This window comes from Podarcis vaucheri (genome assembly GCF_965113315.1).
Source record: "Podarcis vaucheri genome assembly, chromosome: 15".
Taxonomy (NCBI): Eukaryota; Metazoa; Chordata; class Lepidosauria; order Squamata; family Lacertidae; genus Podarcis; species Podarcis vaucheri.
In genome coordinates this window covers 38,254,825-38,275,772 of record NC_138753.1, presented here as the reverse complement: position 1 = coordinate 38,275,772, position 20,948 = coordinate 38,254,825, and the positions used below count along the sequence as shown (strand labels likewise).

At 44.1% G+C, this 20,948-nt stretch overlaps 1 long non-coding RNA gene across 1 annotated transcript; it reads left to right on the top strand.

The window, feature by feature from the left end:
• The first annotated feature begins 1,416 nt into the window (after positions 1 to 1,416).
• On the top strand, positions 1,417 to 20,211 carry LOC309519665. Its single transcript, XR_014213948.1, has 2 exons — positions 1,417 to 1,487; positions 19,577 to 20,211. It is a non-coding gene; the product is annotated as an uncharacterized lncRNA (long non-coding RNA).
• Positions 20,212 to 20,948: the final 737 nt, after the last annotated feature.

The window sequence follows — 20,948 nt, the reverse complement described above, 5'->3', positions numbered from 1 at the left end:
GTGCAAGGAGTCTTTACGTCTTCTTATACTGCTTTCTGCATCCATGTCTAATCTTGCCCCTTTCTAAAATTTATTTATCGGGGTGTTTTTCTTTTTGTAAATCTACCAAAGTATAAAATAAAATAACATTGGGATTAAGGGATTTTCTCGGGATTGTAGAGGGTCAGTTGTGAAGGGAGTCAGTTGTGAGGGAGGGAGAAATGTCCCTATTGTCATCTGAAGAATGTTGTAGGGTATTATATGGGCAGTCTGTACTCAATTTTGAGTCCTAGAGTTGTATAATAGTGTTAGTTCATCCCCATCACAGTGTTTTACACCAGCTGGTGCCTTTGTGGCCACAACTTCTCCTGCCCCAACAACCGACATCACATAGGATAGTAGGTGGGCATGGACATGTAAAAGGGTTAAAAAGTATTGGGAAATTATTTATAATGAATTGGGAAAAAATGTATAAAATTACTTTCCAAAAAACCCCAGAGTCATTTCTGTTGGGGATAATCCAGACTGGAATTCCCAGGTGTCAGGAAAGGTTATTTATGTATTCAACAACTGCAGCCCATGTTTTTCTAGCCCAAAAATGAAAAATGAGCAAGGTCCCAACCAAAGAAGAATGGCAGCTTAAATTGACAGAATATGCACAACTTGCAGACTTAACATGCAGAATAAGGGAACAAGAAGAACGTACATTAAAAGAAGATTGGAAAACGTTTATTGACTATATGGAAAATAATTGTGTACGGCTGAAAACACTGGCAGCATTAAGATAAATTCAACAATGTAAATATGTTTTGATGGATGTAATAATGGAAAACTGATTGGTATAATTTTTGTAAAATATGCAGGGATATAGGATATGTAAAATTAACCATAGAAAGAGAAGAAGGGAAGTCATTGATATCTTAAGTATGTAAAATGTTTATTTGAAATTGTAAAACAGAAAATTTAATAAAAATATTTTTTTAAAAGGATAGTAGGTGGGCATAATTTGTGGAAAGGTCCCATGGACTAGATTAGGACACTTGGTTTGAAGCTGCCAGCAGGAATGCCACCTTTTTCTGCACCATCACATCGACCCCCACCCTCAGCCAGAGCCAGTGCCCCTGCTGCCATGTCTTGCCCCTTGTTTCTGACAAAAATTGGGGATGGGGAGGGGTGGGACTCTTTGAAAAAGTGTGTGTTTGAAATCGATAAAGCATAAAAATGTAGGAAACATGCACATTTGGGTTCATCAGTTGCAGAAAATGGGATTTTCTGCTTTAAGAAAATGGAATCTTGTGCTCACAGCTCCTTGTAGCTTAGAAGCAGAACCAGCCCCACTCTGGCATTAGGCAGTGTCTAGCCTAAAACCCACAGCCATTTCACTAAGACATCAAACTCTATTCTGCATGATCAAGGACTAGATAAAATCAAAAGGAGAGACAGGAAAGCACACACAGAAGAAATCAATTTTTAAACAGCCTCGTGTTTGCCCAGAAGCAAAGTAGAAGGTCTGATAAATCCTTTGCTTATTACCTTGTTTAAATTTATTCTGGCAATATGCAGACAAGGTTGAACTAGAATTGTGGGCTCAGTGAAGGATCTTGTGGTTACAGTAATCCAGTTCTCAGCTTCCAAATACTTGTTGACCTGACAATCATGTTTTATTTATCTGCTGAACTTGGATCTTATCATTTCACTAGGGAATTTAGAATGCTTTCCGTGAGGATCCTATAAAATCTTGTTTAACTTTAGGAATGAAACTTAAATGGCTTTCATCAGATGCTTCTCAAGGTAAGTTCAGGTCAAGGCAGTCCTGGTGGTCAGGGAGTGGAAACTGCATATCTTTCTGCCTCAAATCATCACCATCACATTTCTGCCTCCTCTCCTTGAAAAAGCTGGATATTATCCAATTTTTAGGGTAATGTAATTATCCCGTTTTCTCTTTCTGGGTACATTAGTGTCTGCTTCTGCTTCATTGTCTCATGTCAAAAGAGTCAGTGTGATGGTTAGAGTGTTGGATTAGGACTGAGGAAACCCAAATCCAAATCACCACATAGCTATGAAGTCGCGTGACCTTCCTGCACTCACTCTTCAACCCTGTTTACCTCATGGTGTGGTTGGCTGTGAGGATAAAATTGTGGCAGTAGGGAACCAACAATATATGCTGCTTTCTGCTCCTTGGGTGTAAGGTGGGATATAAATGTAATTTTCAATAAGTTCAATTTACTACACCATGTTGGTTTAGTAGCCCACTTTGTGTCATGACACGGCAGCTCCTTGCAGAACATTTCGTGTTTTTGAATCAGTGAGTCGAGTCCTTGGAATGTGCTCTTCAGTCGTGATGAGGGCCAAATCACACAACCAAAAGAGCTAATTTATTGCTGCCAAGATAGAAGATTCAGTGCTGCTAAGAGTGAGGCAAATCTGGGAAATGAGCATCACCGTATTAATAAGTTGTGAATGTGTGGCACACAGAGTTTTCAATTAACTTATATGTGGAATTGTAACTGGAGTTAACAGTTCCAGTTCCAGCTCCAGATTTTGGATTGTCATTGGACAAGTGGCCTCTTATGCACTCCCTCTTCCTAAGAAGGGTCTACACTCTTTCTGAGTCAAGTACCCATCACTTACAGAAGGAGAGGGCAGGGAGCTGCTGCTTCTACTCCCTTGCCATCAACACCTGCCGACTTTGAGTAGTGGGTAGGAATGATGAGAAGAGAGAGAAGCAGTAGTAAGGAAACATGAAGGCAGGTAATGGCTGCCCTTACGGTTATTCTGAATTTGTCTATATCTTTGTGTCCCAGTTCCTGTCCTTGTTGAATAAGACATTCTTTATATTGGGCTGTATCTGCTCTTTTTTCTTCTTCCCAATAAATTTTTATTGTTTTCTTTACATACTTAATCATACAATACATTAATCAACCTATAACCCTTTTTGCTCTGCCAAGCTTGTGACTTCCTCCCTTCCATTCAGCTGGTATCCCTTATCAAATCCAGTTGTGCATTTTAACTCTTTACATCTTATCTACATTGTAGGAGTTACTTCAGTCCTGCGGAGGGGCAGGTAAAAATAATGAACTTTGCAGAGTTAGCCAAACTGACCTGCAGGATTCAGGACCAGGACGAACAGAGATTCCAGGAAAATTGGTGTAAATTTATTGTTCACTTAAATGATAACTGCAAAAGCTTAAAGACACTAGCATGGGCTGTATCTGCTCTAGTGCTAGTGGATGAGTTCTAATGTAATGTAATAGAGCAGGGATGTCCAACAATCATGATCTACCGGTTGATTGCTGGGTGTCAGTGGTTGATCATGGTCGATCGCAGGTTCCTGATTGACGGCCCTGGACCAGAAAAAGCTCAATAACTTTGCTGATTCCCCACCGCCTAAAGTCAACAATTCTGGTCATTCCTCTCCCCCCCCAAAAGCTCAACAACTCTGGTCAATCCAATGGGTAGCTCACTGCCAGTTTATTTATAGTGTGAGTAGATTGCAGTCTCTTGGACGTCCCTGTAATAGAGGAATACAACACAAACTCTATTATGCAACTCTATTAAGCATACCAGCAAGATGTTTACACATTCTCTTGTTCAACAACTTCCCATTACTGCAAAATGTTTCGCCAGCAGAACAAGTATACAGCTAAGTGACTAACTTAGTACAACACTGGATACAGCCCATAATGCTCAATCATGGCTCTTCAGAACAAGTCTGCCTAAAATGGGCCAGGTTCTCCCTCCTTCAGTATGCCTTTTACAGAAGAGAGTTTATGGTGTTCCGAACTCTATAGGCTAAGGTTCCATGTGATTTTTGTTGTTACAGATTGGCTGCATGGTTTGCTCGGAGGTAAACATCATTTCAATTAACTTTGTTCCTAAGTCAATCACATTGTGTTTCTGTGGAGGGAAAACAAGCTACCATTCAAATGGCTAACCATATGAAAAATACATAGTTACCTTATGAAATAGGTGCCAGCTACTAGTTCCTAAGGCCCATTCTTTTGAGGGCTAGACTAAGTGTGGGAAACTTTTGGCTCGCTGGCATGGCCAAGAGTCAAGGTTGATGGAACTTGTAGTATGGCAACCATCAAAGGACTAAAGTTCTTTACACCTGGGATGCACTGTGGATACTGCTGTTATGAAAAAGGCTGAGTATGGTTTATTGTCTCTTATTCCTGGGAGGATCTAATAATTTTAGCTTTTGTACTGTACCAGCTAAGGTGGAGGTGGAGGGACTGCTGTTTTCCTCTCTTTAACTTTTTTTTTTTTTTTTGACAACACCTTGGTCAGGCTTTGTCTGGAATGGTAACTTAGAAATAATTCTAAATAAATAAAATAAAAACTCCTAGGGGCAAATAAAAAAATGGGGGTTGTGTGTGTGTGTTTTCAAGTGCAAGATCTATAACCTTGGCTTGCAGCATGCTGGGTTGGAAACATCCATCTTTCATGAGCCATCCTGGTGTATTAATGCAGTACAGGAATGTAAGCGATAGAACTCTTTAAAAATACACCTACACACAGAGAATAAGACATCCTTTGAGTAATTAGGACTGGAGAAAGATACCTGCTGAGAAGTTCAAACAAAATTCTAGCAACATACATTGGAATCTAAAAGTAACCTGGCCTTAAAGTTCATGATCAGTGTTAAAAACATGTACGTAGTTGATGCCACATGGGGACATGCTGGTTTTGTATGAGTGAGAGCAAATGCTAGATTTTAAAATTTTCTTTTCTGATCTCAGCATAATATAAAAGAAAAATTTCATTCTAAAATGTCAGTTCTTCAAGCTGGAAAAAAACACACCCATTGCCTTCAATATTTGGAAGAGAAAATGGTGGTGGTGACATATCCAATCATTTTGTTGCTCTAAGATGCCATTTCCAACTTTTCTACATTGATTTATCCCTCCCCCCTGAAGAATATCTCATCTTCTAAAAAGGAGAAGAATAAAATATGCCCATTCCACTTTGAAATAGAAGTTATTCCATTCCCAGAAGGGGTAAAAAACCCATTGCTTTTTAGAGCTTCCCTGGAATGCAATGATTTATTTTATTTTATTTTATTTTTGTATGCAAGGCCAGGAACCACTTCTGTGCTTTGGCATCAATGGAATTATTATATACATAAGCAAGCAATTTGCTCCCTAAGTAGCAGGCATGGAGGAGTTGGCCAGTTTCATAACCCAGCCTTGTCTTTAAAAGGAGCCAACCACATACTGCTGCATAATTTTAATTAGACGAGTGTAACATTATTGTGGATGAAGAACCTCTTTGTACATCAGAACAGACAGACTGTTTAGCCGAAAACAGCCACAGTCAGAAGCTGACAGCGAGAGTTCTGTGCTGCTGTCTGGCAGATCTCTTGCTGCAGATCATAAAGGATTAATTAAAATTGTATAAAGCTGAAAAGAGGCCCAAGGTAAACATAGAGCCAAGTGGAATGGCACTAAGCAGTATTCAGAATGTTAGTTCTATAGCCCGAGGCAGGGCGGTTCGACAGATTGCTCTTCAAACTGGGCAGCACAGAACTCTGATGGAAGCATCAGTTTGCCTAGATATCACCCTCCTCCCCTTAAAAAAAAATTGGCTGCGGGGAAAAATGGGCAGACACACTCATATTCCCCACAAATATGTATTGACTGAATATAACAGAACCAGGGAGGTGCTATGCAGTGCTTTTTTCTAGGGCTACTCAAGTGTATGCAGTACTGTCACTCTCCCCCAAGTGTTAATAGTGTGAAACTTACTGGAACCACTTCATAGTTTAGTTGGTTAGAGCATTGTGCTGATAATGCCAAGGTTGCAAGTTCAATCCCTGTATGCAACTAGGGTCTATTCCAGCATCGCAGAGGGTTGGACTAGATGACTCTCAGGGTCCCTTCCACCTCTGCAATTCTATGATTTCACTGTCACTTTCCAAACAGCAAAAATAAATACAAAAAGTACCAACACCTTTTTCCTTTTAAAAAAAATCACTGCTGCTATGACCTTTAGTGACTCTCATTTAAAGAGTGGATAGGCATAACCAGGATTCTATTCCCCATGATGCTAGAGAAGGGGAAATGGATGAGAGGGTGTTCCTCAATCTATCCCTTTATTCCAAGAATAAGCAACAACAAAAAAGTTTTTATTCAAAGATTTTATTGGGTAACAGTGGTACATTATTGTTGTCTGAGACCGGCTTTGGCTGGGGAGGGCGGGATATAAATAAATTATTATTATTATTATTATTATTATTATTATTATTATTATTATTATATACAGAGTCTTTGTTTTCAAGTCATAGAATCCTTCAAACAAGTCAGTCATATTCCAAGCGATACATTACCATTATTTTGTGTCAGCGCCACGTAAGCAGGCTGTGTTGGAAACTCAGATATAAAAGCTAGGCTCCAAATGGCTCCTTAAACCAGGGTTATAGTTGCCAAAACAGAATGCCTCCTTGCCATTTGGGGGCCAGATGGCTGGAAAGGCATATTTTTCAATATGACTTTTTACTTCCTGAAATTCATTCAGATTATACAGATAAAATGTAATGAATAGAATTCTACAGGAGGTGCTGCTAGTTTGTGGAAACAGTCAAGATCCAAGGATCCCCAGGCATGAACCTCCAGATGGTGGAGACATCAGGCGCCACCCTGGTGCCCAGGCATCTTCACTTGGTCACAAGTGGCCCATTGTTGTTGTTGTTTAGTCATTTAGTCATGTCCGACTCTTCATGACCCCACGGACCAGAGCACGCCAGGCACTTCTGTCTTCCACTGCCTCCCGCAGTTTGGTCAGACTGATAAGTGGCCCATAGCCAGGTGCAAAATGCACCTGGTGCCCAGAGAATATTGAATGCTGCAAGCAGGTATTTTATTTTTGCTGGTGGAGTGAGAGACTAGATGGCCCAGGGTGTGGTTGGCTGCAGTTGCTTGCAGTGTGCTTTGCCTCTCTGTGTGAAGGTGTGTGTGTTGCTGGATCAGATTACCCATATCAATTTGTACACTGCTGGGTGTCAGGTGGCAGAGGATTCAACCCCCATGGCAGGTTGCCAGGAACAGATAAGACAAGGAAAGGTCCTTACCATCTGCTTTTTATTCAATATTGACAGAGGGAGGCTTGGAAATGCAGCCTCTTAGAATAATGGTGTTGCCCTGAGTGAGTTTCCACCTCCTCCCTCTCTTCTTTCACGATGTGACGTTAACATATGAGAGTGCTGGAGGTGAAATAGTTAAACAGGTTACCCAATCAGAACCCAGGGGGTGGAGTCAGAGGGACTATTAAACCAGCTCTGGGAGGGGCAAAGGGAGGAGTTCGTTGGGAGTTGGTTGGTTGGTTGGTTGGAGTGGGAGTGAATTGGGATAGAGTCTGGGGTTAGGTTGAGTTAGTGTAGTGAAATAAGCTGAGTCAGGAACAGTTAGGGGCTAGGAAGACAAGTAAATATCTGAGAGGTGGTTTAGTGAGTGAGAGCAGGTAGCGGAAGTTATAGGTCTGGATAGGCACCCCATGGTTGTAATTGACCGATACCGTTTATGAAACCACACGCTTGTTAAACTGCAATAAATAAACAGAAGTTTATGTTCCAATTTAAGTCTGACTGGACTCAGTATTGTACCAGGTAGGGCCTGGGTGGTGGCAGTGAGAAATAAAGTGGTGGCACAGGGATCAATAGACGGTGAAACGTCCAGGGACTCTGTGTGATCGCCAGACATGTGTCATTAGTACAGGTGCTGAGATGTACCCTTTGCCTTTGAGCTCTTTGCTCTCCTACTTTCAATGCCTGCTGGGTTCTGGGAGGGGGGTCTGGAATGCTTTCTAAAGACACTGTGTCAGGGAGATACGTTCTCTCTTCACTGTAATCACCACTTCACACCCGTCAGCGTTTTTATAGTCCTTATTTACAACTATTTACAAAAGGCACAATGAGCTAATCACCATTAGTCTGAGTCCATTGATTCAGATACAGCCAATGATCTCTGCCCCCTCTTCCTTTTTTTTCCAAGTGATTTTTTATTGTTTTCCTTACATATTCTTTTCCAACAAATTGTAATAGCTCCATACATTCCCTTTGACTCTGCCGAGTCACGACCCCCCTCCCTCCCCAGAACTGGTATATTTATCCTCTTTCCATCACACACATCATTCTCAAATTAGTACTATTATACATTGGAGGTATTATGTCAATCCTGCTAGTGTCTTAACCTCTTTACAATTCTTCTTTAAATATTCAATAAATTTACTCCAGTTATTTTGGTATCTTTGATCTCCCTGGTCCCAGATCCTCCCTGACAGTTTGGCAAGTTCTGCATATTCTGTCAACTTCGCCTGCCACTCCTGTATAGTTGGTATATCTTGTACTTTCCATCTTTGGGCCAGAAGGGTCCTCGCGGCAGCTGTAGCATACATGAACAAATTTTGATCTTCTATTTTAATTTCTGTTCCTATTAAGCCTAATAGACACGCTTCCGGTCTTTTGGGGAAAGTATATCTAAATATTTTTTTGAGTTCATTATAAACTGATTCCCAAATTGTTTTTACCTTATCGCAGGTCCACCACATATGGAAATAGTCCCTATCTGCCTTTTTTCATTTCCAACACTTTCTTTCTTTTTTCCTATACATTTTAGCTAATTTTACTGGCGTCAAATGCCATCTATACATCATTTTTAGCAAGTTTTCCTTTAAAGCCATGCATCCTGTGAATCTCAAACCCTCCTTCCATAATCTTTTCCACACATCCAATTCAATGTTATGCCCAATATCAATTGCCCATTTTATCATTGATTCCTTTACTTCTTCGTCTTTTGTATTCCATTCTAGCAATAAACTATACATTCTTGATAAAATTTTATCTTTACAGTCTATTAACTCGATTTGGAATTTCGATTTATTATCATCAAACCCATTTCTCTTTTTGTCTTCCTTTAATAAATCACTGATCTGATGGTATTGCAGCCACCCTGTTAACATCTTTTCAATGTGGTCATATGGTTTGAGCTTTATCCCTTGGGCTGTTTTCCTAGTAATATCCTCATATGTTACTCTTTCCCCTTCCATGTTTACTTTTTTTGTTGTCAGCACCTCAATTGGTGATATCCACCATGGTGTCTTTCTTTCCAGGAGGTTTTTATTCCGATCCCATACTTCATATAAAGATTTCCTAATCACATGGTTTAGAAAACCTTTATGTACCTTTACTTTGTTGTACCATAGGTACGAATGCCAACCATATCTATTGTCATGGCCCTCTAGATCTAATAGGTCAGTGTTTTCTAAGGTCAGTCAGTCTTTTAACCATACCAAGCACGAAGCTTCATAATATAAAGTCAGGTCTGGGCATCTCTGCCCCCTCTTCCAGCACCTAAAGTGTGGGAACTTTACAACCCGCCTTTGGACCTGCCTTTTTTCCTCCCGTCTCACTCAAGCTGATGTAAATCCCCCCCCTTCCGATTCAGAGCTTAACCCTTGCAGTGCCTGGGAGGCTGCCAGCTCACATGCCACTTCTTCATGGTTCCCTGCGTTTACAGACTCTAACACTTCACTGCTGGGCCCTGCTCCCCCCTCCTCTCCAAACACACATTCCTCTGCTGCTTCTAGTCCTTGCCCAACTCTCTCTTCAATGTCAGGGGACTCTGTGCATTCTGACCCAGCCCTGACACACTGTGTCTGTCAGTTGTCTCCCCTCTGGTTCTACTTCTTCCTCCTCTCCCATTATTTCCCAGCTTTCCCCATCATCTCCCTCTGAGTTGTGATCTCCCTCAAACCCTTGTTGTAATTCTGAACTGTCTTCTTCTTCTCTGGAAGGGTCAGGCTGGGGAGGCGGTCTCCACCATTCGCTGGCTTGCATATTGTTATGTGGATCCTATTGTTCTAGGATCAATCAGACTGCTGCATTTTGGATCCTATTCAACTCAGTACATAACACATATATATTAAAGGGGAGCCACACCAAGACAAAGGTGCCCTTCCTTTGCTTGTCCCTGTATCACCATCAATTTGTTAGTTAGATTTTCTGTCAGGGCAGTTTCCCATACAGTTTGGTACCAGTGGTCCATGTTCACTCCTGATACACCCCCCCACACACATTGTCCAGAGCCTCATTTCCTGCTGGGAAACCTTCTAGGGGCCATATGCCATGGGTCCCCAGGGCCAGAGGGAAAAAGGGGGCAGAGCAACAAAAGTGAGTTCTACCTTTGTACAGTAAGCTGGTTTTGATGCACAACAACACAACCCTATCTATCCCCCATCAAGGCAAGAAAGAAGCTTTGTCAGAGTTGAAGGACACATTCCAGTGAGGCAGAAACAATGTACCCTCCAATACAATGCAGCCCCAAATCAGGACACCATATTCTGGGTCCTAAATCCCACACAGGTCACGTGTCCTGCATAAGATTGTGGACCCAGAAAAAGGACCCTTTCAGGCACTTTTTCACCCAAAAACATGTGTTTTGAAGTGCAGTAGAAGATCACAGACTTGAAGAAAGCACTTTGGTGGGGGGGGGGGAGAGCTCAGTCTGAAACTGTGTGAGCAAGACGCCCAAAATGGCCACCATGCTCTCACAGGAAAAAAAACCCAGTATGTACTGGTTTTTCTGGGGCAGGTCCAGAGAGTGGTGTTGCCTGGCAAGAAGATGTGTAGGGGAGGTGAAGCCTGGGAAGAGTCGCAAGTGCTAAAAAGAGAGTCTGGAAGGCTGTGTTTGGTTCCTTTGGCTTAAGATTCACTACACCTGATCTCTTTATCTTATTTGCTCTTTCCTGTACCACACTCTTCCTAAATTCCAGTCTAAATATGAGGACTTCTAAAACTAATCCTGAAATCAGAGCCTAAATAGTTTGTAGGAACATTGAAAGTTGCCTTATGCTGAATCAGATCTTTGGTTCATCTGGATCAATATGGTCTATACGGACTGGCAGCAGCTTTCTAGGAATTCCAGCAGAGAGTCTCTCCCAGCCCTTACTGGAGATGCTAGAGCATGAACTTGGGACCTTCTGCATGCAAAAACGTTCCTCTACCATGGAGCTATGCCCCATTGGGCACATTCACTACTGTTATTGAAAGAAGTTCGGAACTCACCAGAACTCAGTTCCGGCACCTCTCAGGTGAGCACCATTGCCATTATAAGGGAACAAGGGAGGTGTTCCTCTTTTTCTAGAAAAACAGCAACTCAGCCAAATGGGCAGGTATAAATAAATATAATAATAATAATAATAATAATAATAATAATAATAATAATAATAATTTACTGATAAAACACTTGGGCAGCGGGGGAATGGCTTTGCATTAAGATGCTTTTGGTGCAGTGCTTCAATAATGCAAATGCACTCTCTCTTGGACACAGGTAAAGTTTGCGCTGAGTGAAAATGACCTGCTCAAAATTCTCCATTTAGTTTGTCGGTAATGAAATTGTGCTAGGATTTCACCCAAAATTCTCTGGAGAGGGAGCACAGAGTGCTCCAGCAGGTTAAGGAGGGCCAAAGAAAGAAATTCTCAGAAATTCTATTCTGATAAATTTCATCTCAGTTAATAGATACTGAATAAAGTTATTTACCAATGGATGAAGGAAGAGCCCATTGTTTCCTCCAACAATATAAAAAATTATATTAAAGCCATAATTAAAACTGATTCTACAGCTGCACCACTTTATTCAAGGGCAGAAAGTTGGCAGGCATTTGACAAAATATTCTCCAGGGGATGTTGAAATCATTCTATGATTTGGAAAGAGCCAGATTTTTATTTTTATAAAAAAACAAACAAAAAAAAAAACCAGAAATTCTTCTCCCAGAAATTCTAGCCCATCTCTAAATTAAAATCTCCTGCCCTAGACAATGACCACCAATGACTTTCCCAAAATTACACATCCATTGTGCTGCCCAACCTTAATTCTTCATCCATGATAGTCAGATCCTGATTCTACTCATACCTGTGTCCAGCGTTGTTTATGTTTAGCTGCCTATTCCTGATTTGCACCAGTATGATGGAGGCAACAGAGATATAAAGCTGCAAAATTAATAATCCTGATGATTGCTGGTTTTTTTATATAAAAAAATACATGACTGACTGCAGCAGCACAAAATAACTAGGTTTGCCCTTTTGCTTTTTCCAAAACACCCCCAGGCACCAGTCCACCTTCTAGAAGAATAACCTACAAAAACCTTCACATGATATTTTTTTAAGCAACAGTTTGAGAAAGAAGCAGAAAGAGAGAAAGAGAGAACAGCAGCCAGAGAAGGGAAAGTCAGGGGTTGCTCCAGGGCAAGACAGATACATCGGCCAACTCATGTGGATGCCCACAACACAGAATAGCAAAGACCGCTGCAGGGCAAAACTGAGTGGCAGGAATTGCTAGGCATATAATGAAGGGCATGATGCAGAGCAAGTTAGAGGCAACCTGGGGAGCTGTGGAGAAACTTAAAAACACGCTGGAATTATAGGGGGTGCTAAAAGGCACAGCACCTTTGTAATGTTACATTCCTGGAGGGAGCATGTATAGTCTTCAGATTTGCAATGCCTGGCACAGAAAAGGAAGAGACCCCTCCTGCCCTCCCCACAAACACAAGTTGTGCAAGGGGAGGAAGGTGCAGGGGCATAGCAAGGGGGTGCTGTGGGGGCGGTTTGACCCGGGTGTTCCCACTGAGGGGGGTGACAAAATGCCGGGCAGCACTCACTGTGGGGCCTGCAGTGCGCCCGAGCCACGCATCTCTCCTGGGAGTGACGCAGTGGCTAGAGCGCTTGCAGGTTCCATGCTGCCCAAACTGTCCGCCTGTTGCCTCCCCCTCAGCTGTAGGGTGGCTGAGTGGGAGGAGGCAGGCAGACTCCACAGTGCCCCCGTGGGCGGCTGGTCCCACCCCCGGGCACAGGGCACGTGCGCCGCCCCAGACGCCTTATTGGCTTGCTCCGCCGCTGGGAAGGTGAAGGAATAGCACAGAGACTTGTGAGATCTCACCAGAGCCACAGCCATCGCCACTGCCACTGCTTCCTGTGTGGTGGCTGCTTCAGCCCACCTCGTGGTTGGGTCATCCCTGACGGGACCTGTAGATTGTTAAGGTTGCTGGAAATTAATAGTCCTCTGAGGGGTAAGCTGCAGTTTCCAGGATCCTTTTGGGAAATCCATGTGCTTTGAAAGCACATTTAATGTACTTTATCATCTAGGTGACACCATTGATGCATAAACTTAGTCTGCCAGTCGTAGTGGCAGCAGAACATCAATAGTGCAAAGGATAAGGAACTGAATCCTAATAGCTGGCAGCCCCAGGATATACAGTGGTGCCCCGCAAGACGAATGCCTCGCAATACAAAAAACTCGCTAGACGAAAGTTTTTTCCATTCGCGATTTGCCTCGCAAGACGAATTTCCCCTATGGGCTTGCTTCGCAAGACGAAAACGTCTCGCGACTTTTTTTCTTTGACTAAAAACAAAGACATGTTTTGTTTATAAAGTTAATTTATTTTCCCTTAAATTTTTGAACTGCTCTTTACAGTATGTGTGACTTTAAAGAGCAGTTAATAAACTGTTGTTGTACCAAATTTGGCTCTGTTTGGACTTTTTTTGACCATAGGAACGCATTAATTGATTTTCAATGCATTCCTATGGGATTTCGTGCTTCGCAAGACGAAAAATTCGCTAGACGACAAAAATTGCGGAACGAATTAATTTCGTCTTGCGGGGCACCACTGTACACAGATAAACACACATGGACACACACTGTTCCACACCAGTGTTCTTCAGTCTGATCCTCAGATATCATTGGATTACAACTCCCATCATTCCCGGCCAATTTAGCCAATTCAACAACATCGGGGGGTCCAAGGCTGAAAAGCACTTCCCTACACCAACTATTTGGCCACATCTTACAGCTAGTTCACATATTTTAATTTCTGCATGCAATGAGCTATGACTGCCAGTGCCACAAGGGTTGGACAATGGCACACCAAGGTGGCTGGCGTTGTCATCACATGGCACTTTGCTGAATGTTTTGATAGCTTTTTTCAGTTTGATACCTTTCCAGATATTGAGCCCTCCTCAAATGCAAGGCTCCCTAACTGGTCCTGCTGCTGAAGAACAGCTTCAGGCAAAGGCCATCGCTCAGTGGTTGAGCGTCTGCTTTGCCTGCAGTGGGTCTCAGTTTCAATTCTCAGCATCTCCTGGTAGGGCTGGGAATTATGCTGAGCCTGAAACCCCAGAGAGTTGTTGCTGGTCAGTGTAGACAATATGGTGTTAGATGGACCAAAGGGTCTGACTCAGATTAAGGCAACTTCTTATGTCCCTATCTTAGTAGTTTCATTCTCCAGCTGGAAGTGTTAGCACTATTTTAAAGAGTTCTTCTTCTCATAAACTGCATCATGTTTTAATCCTACCCTGAAATCAAATTCTTTAAGCACAACTCCCTCAGGGTAGGAAGCTTACTCTGAATACATTTCATTTGACGACCATGAACCTGCCTTCATTTTTTTTTTTCATATTGGGAATGCATAATGCAAGCATCTCATCTTCTCAACAAGAAAGTAGGACATGTTCCCCATTAGGATGAAAAGGAAGTAATAATAATAATAAAAATACACATGAGGAAGCTGTAAAGCTTTAGTGCGGCAATGTCAGAAATGGAAGATGTTTCTCTAATAAGATTCATGTAAATACAAATATAAACATAACTTGCTGTTAAAATCACATAAATGCAAAATGCGTGATGCAGGGTGAGAATTACAACAACAAAACCTATAAAAGTGATAATTCTGCTCTGCTCTTTGCCAGTTTCTGCCACCAGTATTTTCAGACGTGGCACAATAATTCACCGTTGCTTTCAAAACATCAGCTAATTATGGGGGCATATTTGGCATAGTTGCAGTTTCTGCAGCTGTCCCTGTTGACATCAAAAGTGCAAATGAGACAGTGTTTTGAAGGTGATGGAAATCCACAGCATTGCTTAGCAACTGTAACAAGGTCTGGGGTGGTCAGCAGAGCTGGCCAAAAATTCCAGATAACAGCAGGGTTGTAGAACCTGCCTTATGCTGAGGGCTGCGTTCCCTTCAGGGGTAACATCTTGCAGCAGCTTAGGTAGGGCTAGAGCCAAAAGTGGTGGGTGCGGCTGAAGCCAAAAGTAGACAGCACATAGCAAAACACTGAAATTCACTCCTACAAGATAAAGGTAAAGTACCCCTGGATGGTTAAGTCCAGCCAAGGGCAACTATGGAGTGTGGCACTCATCTCGCTTTCAGGTCAGGGAAGCCGGCATTGGTCCACAGACAGCTTTTCAGGGTCATGTGGCTAGACCACTTCTGGCACAATGGGACACCGTGATGGAAATCAGAGCACATGGAAATACCATTTATCTTCCTGCCACAGTGGTACCTATCTATCTACTTGCACTGGCATGCTTTTGAACTGCTAGGTTGGCAGGAGCTGGGACACAGCAACAGGAGCTCACTCGGTCGTGGGGATTCAAACCACCGACCTTCCAATAGGCAAGCCCACTCCTACAAGAGGCAATGATGGCCACCATCACTAGATGGCTATAAAGCTGAGACAAATCCAGGGAAGGTAAGGCTATTATCAACGAGTCTCCATGATGGCTATGTTCTTCCTCGACGGTTGGAGGCAGTATACCTCTGAATCTCAGTTGCTAGGAATCAGGAGGGCAGAGCACGATGTTGCCCTCAGGTCCTGACTGCAGGCCTCCAATGAGCATCTGCTTGGCCACTGAGAGAACAGCGTGTTGGACTAGATGGAGCCAGTTCCTGTAGGGCTCATGTTCTGAGGAGAGTGGAGCCACAACTGACAGTGAGTGGGTGGAACACCTGTCTGTCTCCCTTTTCATTCTCTGTCACCCCATGTTCTCTTCTGCTCTCTCTTCACCCCACCTCTTGCACCCCAACTTCTCTCTCTCCTTATCTCTCTTTCTCCCCATGTCTCCCTCACTCATGAAAATAATTCTTCCATGTGACAATTTGGAGTGGGGCAGGAGAAAGCTCAGCGGCGTAGCGTGAGTTGTCAGCACCCGGGGCAACGCAAGTAATTTGCGCCCCCTAACCCAGGGCAAGGCACGTAATTTGCGCCCCCCTACCCCCTAACCTGCGAGTTGCCGCTGGCGCTGCTGCCCAAACGACGCCGCTTGCCCGGAGGAGGAGGGGGGCAGAGAGGCGAGGAAAATGCAACGGCCCAGCAGCTGCAGCAGCAGCGGCGGAGGCAGGGCTGTGAGGAGGGGCTGCCTGGCGCGTCCTCCGCGGCGAGCGCTGAGAGCCACTGCCTGCCGGGCGCCTTCAGCCGGGCGCCGCGAGACATGCGGCTCTGCTACAGCCTGCGCCCGAGGCTCTTCGGCGACTCCGGAGGCAGCGAGCGCGCCCCCCCAGATGTTGCGCACGGTGCGGCCTGCCCCCCTTGCACCCCCCACGCTACGCCACTGAGAAAGCTACCTTTCTGCAAGCCTAACTGCCAGGCAGGGGTGATTTTCAGAGGAGTGGCAATTGATGAGGAAAAGGGTAGGAAATGTTGCTGTGTACTGCAATTCTCATTCCAAAATACCCATAACATTAAAGGTAAAGGTAAAGGTACCCCTGCCCGTACGGGCCAGTCTTGACAGACTCTGGGGTTGTGCGCCCATCTCACTCAAGAGGCCGGGGGCCAGCGCTGTCCGGAGACACTTCCGGGTCACGTGGCCAGCGTGACATCGCTGCTCTGGCGAGCCAGAGCCGCACACGGAAACGCCGTTTACCTTCCTGCTAGTAAGCGGTCCCTATTTATCTACTTGCACCCGAGGGTGCTTTCGAACTGCTAGGTTGGCAGGCGCTGGGACCGAACAATGGGAGCGCACCCCGCCGCGGGGATTCGAACCGCCGACCTTTCGATCGGCAAGCCCTAGGCGCTGAGGCTTTTACCCACAGCGCCACCCGCGTCCCATACCCATAACATTACAATTGGCTTAAAACTGGCTCCTATAGTTCTATCCTTATTTATATGCTGGAGGCATTTGGGGGTGCAGGGTCACAGCTGGAGGAGAGGACTTGCCCTCTTCTTTGGGCACTGAGATCCTCCACACAAAAATGCCCTCCTCCAGGACTTTATTTTCAGCCAGAACTCAGTTCCAGCCACTGATGCCTGCTTGCACCCACAGTTGAGGCAGCTGACGTCGCATGTGATGTTGCAATGTCCAGTGTGTGATGTCCCAAAGCATTGTCCCTTGCACACTGCCGTAGGATGTCATGACATCCTGAGCCGCTAGATATTGAGGGGGCTCAGCCCCTCCTTAAAAATGGGGGGGGGGAATGCCTCCGCCCCAGAAGCTGGTGCCCCTGCTTCCAGCACTTCTCAGGTGGGTGTCTTTGCCATTCTAAGAGAATGCAGGAGGTGTTCATGGTGAGTTCCAGCACCTCTTTTCCTAGCAAACTAGCACCACCCTCCTCCAATAGCAATTAAACTTTTGAACACCTTCCACTGTCACTAATGTTACTCCCACCAGCCCACACACTCAATTGCTGTACAGTGGCAGAACTTAAAGGGGGAGATTTGCAACTGGATAGGGAAATGCAGGCTGTGCTTTGTGATATCCAGTGGTGAAGCTACATGCTCTGCTACTGGGGGCAGAGAGCAGGCAGGGCGTGGCTGGTACCCCCCAGGGGCGTGGTGCACAACCCAGGGGCATAGTACGCTGCCTGTGAGGGCGTGATGTGTGTTCTGGGGGCGTGACGCGCCACCTGTGAGGGCGTGATGCCCGGCGAGCGCGGGGTGCGCGGGGTGTGTCAGGGGGGGCCGCCACGATGGCACCCTACCGGAATAGTGGTGCCAGGGGGCAGTCCGCTCCCTCTGCACCTCTGTTCCTCTGCCAGTGGTGATACCCTCTCCTCCCAAAAAATACCCCCAGGGGAAATTAGCAATTTGGGGGAGGCCAAAGCTGCTGATGCCTAACTGATATACACGAGGGGAAATGGGGATGAGGCCAAATCTAGTGCTACCTGCTGTATTTCCCATTCCTGCCCTAAATGTCTGTCTGAAAGGGATATAACTCCATTCAGTACACAAATCACCTTCCTCTCTTCTTAAAGAAAGTGAGCTCTCAGGGTGCCATGAATGTTCCCCTCAAAGGCTGTGGCCAGTGGGTAGGGGTTGCTCCCACTGCACCTGCCCACCCCAGGAGCTGGCGGGGAACATTTCAACACTGCCAGGAAGCACATTTGTATAATCCTGCTCTTCCTTTTGCCTGATTGAACTGAACCATCTTACAGGACCCTATCCTCCTCATCAGAGCTGAAGCTTTCCCCTTCCGATAAGCAACATCTCATGTGCTTCTGTCCTTGAGGAACGACATGGCTTTGTCTGTGAAAAGTTGCAGGTTCCATCTCTGGTATCATCAGCTACAGCTGGAAAAGTGTTTCTACTCTCTTCTAGGAATGCTCATTGTGTGTGTGTGTGTGTGTGTGTGTGTGTGTGTGTATTCTAGTGTGAACTGAACTGATCTGCACCTCCTTGATTTCACACTTCTCTCAAAAAAAAGAAGAAACAAGAACAAGTGTCTACAAAATGTGTATCCTAGAATAAATTATGTTTAGAAATGCATATATTGACATTGATGCATATATCATTATGTATTTTGTGACAGAATGCATAATAAAACACATATTAAAATTCAAATTTTCATGCATTAAAAAAAATTAAATCCACTGTTTAATGCAGAAACAGGAAAGAGTGGATTTGAATGTACACACATGGAAGTGGTACGGTGTTGTATTCAGTGTTACTCCTACACAAAACAGACCATTTGAAAACAATGGAAACAAATAACTTAGGTGCAATAATTTTAATAGGTCTACTCTGTGTAGAATTGGCTATAAAGCATGGACTGGAAATAGATTGATTCCTCCATCTCTCCTTCCCTGAGGGAAACCTTGGCCACATCCATACATTTAAAGGACACTTGTTTCACTTTAAAAGTCCTGGCTTCCCCTTAATGAATCCTTGGAATTGTAATTTGTTAAGGGTCACCTAACAGTTCTCAGCTCTCAACAAATTACACTTAGAGATCTGCTGTCAGCCAGTCTGCACTGGTAGACAATACTGAGCTACATGTATCAATGGTCTGATAAAGTTTCCTACATTTCTATCCCTCCAAGAGTTTGCCAGGCAAAAAATGCAGAGGCATTCTTTTAAAATAATGGAAGCTAAGTAGAAGAAGGATAGGTAGCAAGAGGGTGCCCTGTTGTGTTCATAAGGGCCCCTTATCATTAATAGGGATGGGGTGGATTTGGTTGGTTACAAATTTTAATATGTGCCTATCTAATTTACACTTTGCAAAGCAGCCTGTAAATTGAAGCTTGGCTGGTCTCAGGAATTTGCACTTCTCCAAATTTCACAGTGCAATTATCCACCCCCCAAAAATGGCTACGAAAATGTCTATATTCATGGACAGTATGGCTAAAAAAGACATCTGTGAAAATAGCATACAAAAAGACATTATATTTGGGGAAAATGCATAGAAAAATAAACTGAACTGCTAACAAATTGTCACGAGGAATTATTATTATTTTCATAGCAAACAGATGCTGATAAGTGGCAAACTGAAGTTAAGAGTGGGAAACTAAGAGGAAACAAAAATTAACAGATTCCATCATTCCTTTCCAAGGGCAGACCTTCATCTTGTACCTCCAGATGCAACAATACGCTGAAGTATGGAGGGTCATCTCATGCCCCCATCCTCCCAATGCCTAAGCAAGCTTTACAGGGACACCATGCTGAGTCTGTCAGCATTGCTTGCTTACAGGACATGTTTACAGACCTGAATTTTACAGTAGACTGGTAAAGATGGACACGTAACAATGAACTGTGTGTCTTTTTTCCAAAAAGGATGGCTACCCAATGGTTGTTTCCAGCAGCTGAAGAAAATGAGATCTAACAGGGACTCATCTCCTTGACTGCCCAGTATTTAATAGAGACGGACACAGGAGCAGTGTGACAGCTCTGCCAGAGTCTTGCTTTTTTCTCTGTTTGTCAGAAGTGTGTTGTGCATGTGACAGAAACAATCATGAGAGAAGCTGATGCCCTGTTTTCCAAATGCGCCGTGAAGGCTTCCGGCCTCCTATCAGTCAGGAGGAGCTCATCTGGTTCATAAGGTTCGAAACCAGCCTGACAAAAACCAGAAACCAAAGTGACAGGTGGAAGGAGTAGCAGGTCTGGCTAATTTCAATATGAGCTTCGCTATCTGAGTCTCTATGCCTCCCATCAGCTCCAGCCAGCATGGTGAATGAAAGATCCCAAACCTCTCAGCAGTGTGTATATGAACATACATGAGTGCTGGCTGTGCACATGCGAGTTCAGGTAGAAGAGTTTGGATTTGATATCCCGCTTTATCACTACCCGAAGGAGTCTCAAAGCAGCTAACATTCTCCTTTCCCTTCCTCCCCCACAACAAACACTCTGTGAGGTGAGTGAGACTGAGAGACTTCAGAGAAGTGTGACTGGCCCAAGGTCACTCAGCAGCTGCATGTGGAGGAGCGAACCCGGTTCACCAGATTATGAGTCCACCGCTCTTAACCACTACACCACACTGGCTCATGTCACACTTGTAACATGGTCAGAGGTTATTGAAGTTCTTGTCAAAAAACATCTGGAGGGCAGGAGGCTAGGGAAGACTGGGGTAGATGTTCAAAGGTGCAGAAAAGTCACGGGAGACAAGTCTCTTGAGTTACAGTGTAGCACCCTGCTTGTGGTTAACGCTTAGCTGGAATGAAATATTCAACGCAGCAATAGAGAAATTAAAAAAAAAAATATTTGTCAGACAAATAAATGAGAAACACAGTGGTATATGGATACCAAAGCTCTGCCCACTCCAGCCCTGATGGCCAGCACTTATATTTCCTCAGCCCAGCCCCCTTGCTCCTCCTTTGGCTGCCTCTGTCCAATCAGCCTGGTTGAAATTCCTATTGGCTGTTTGCTAGAACCAATCATAAAAGATACACCCATTTCCTATTACCTTTTATTTCCTTCTATCCATAAAGGGCAG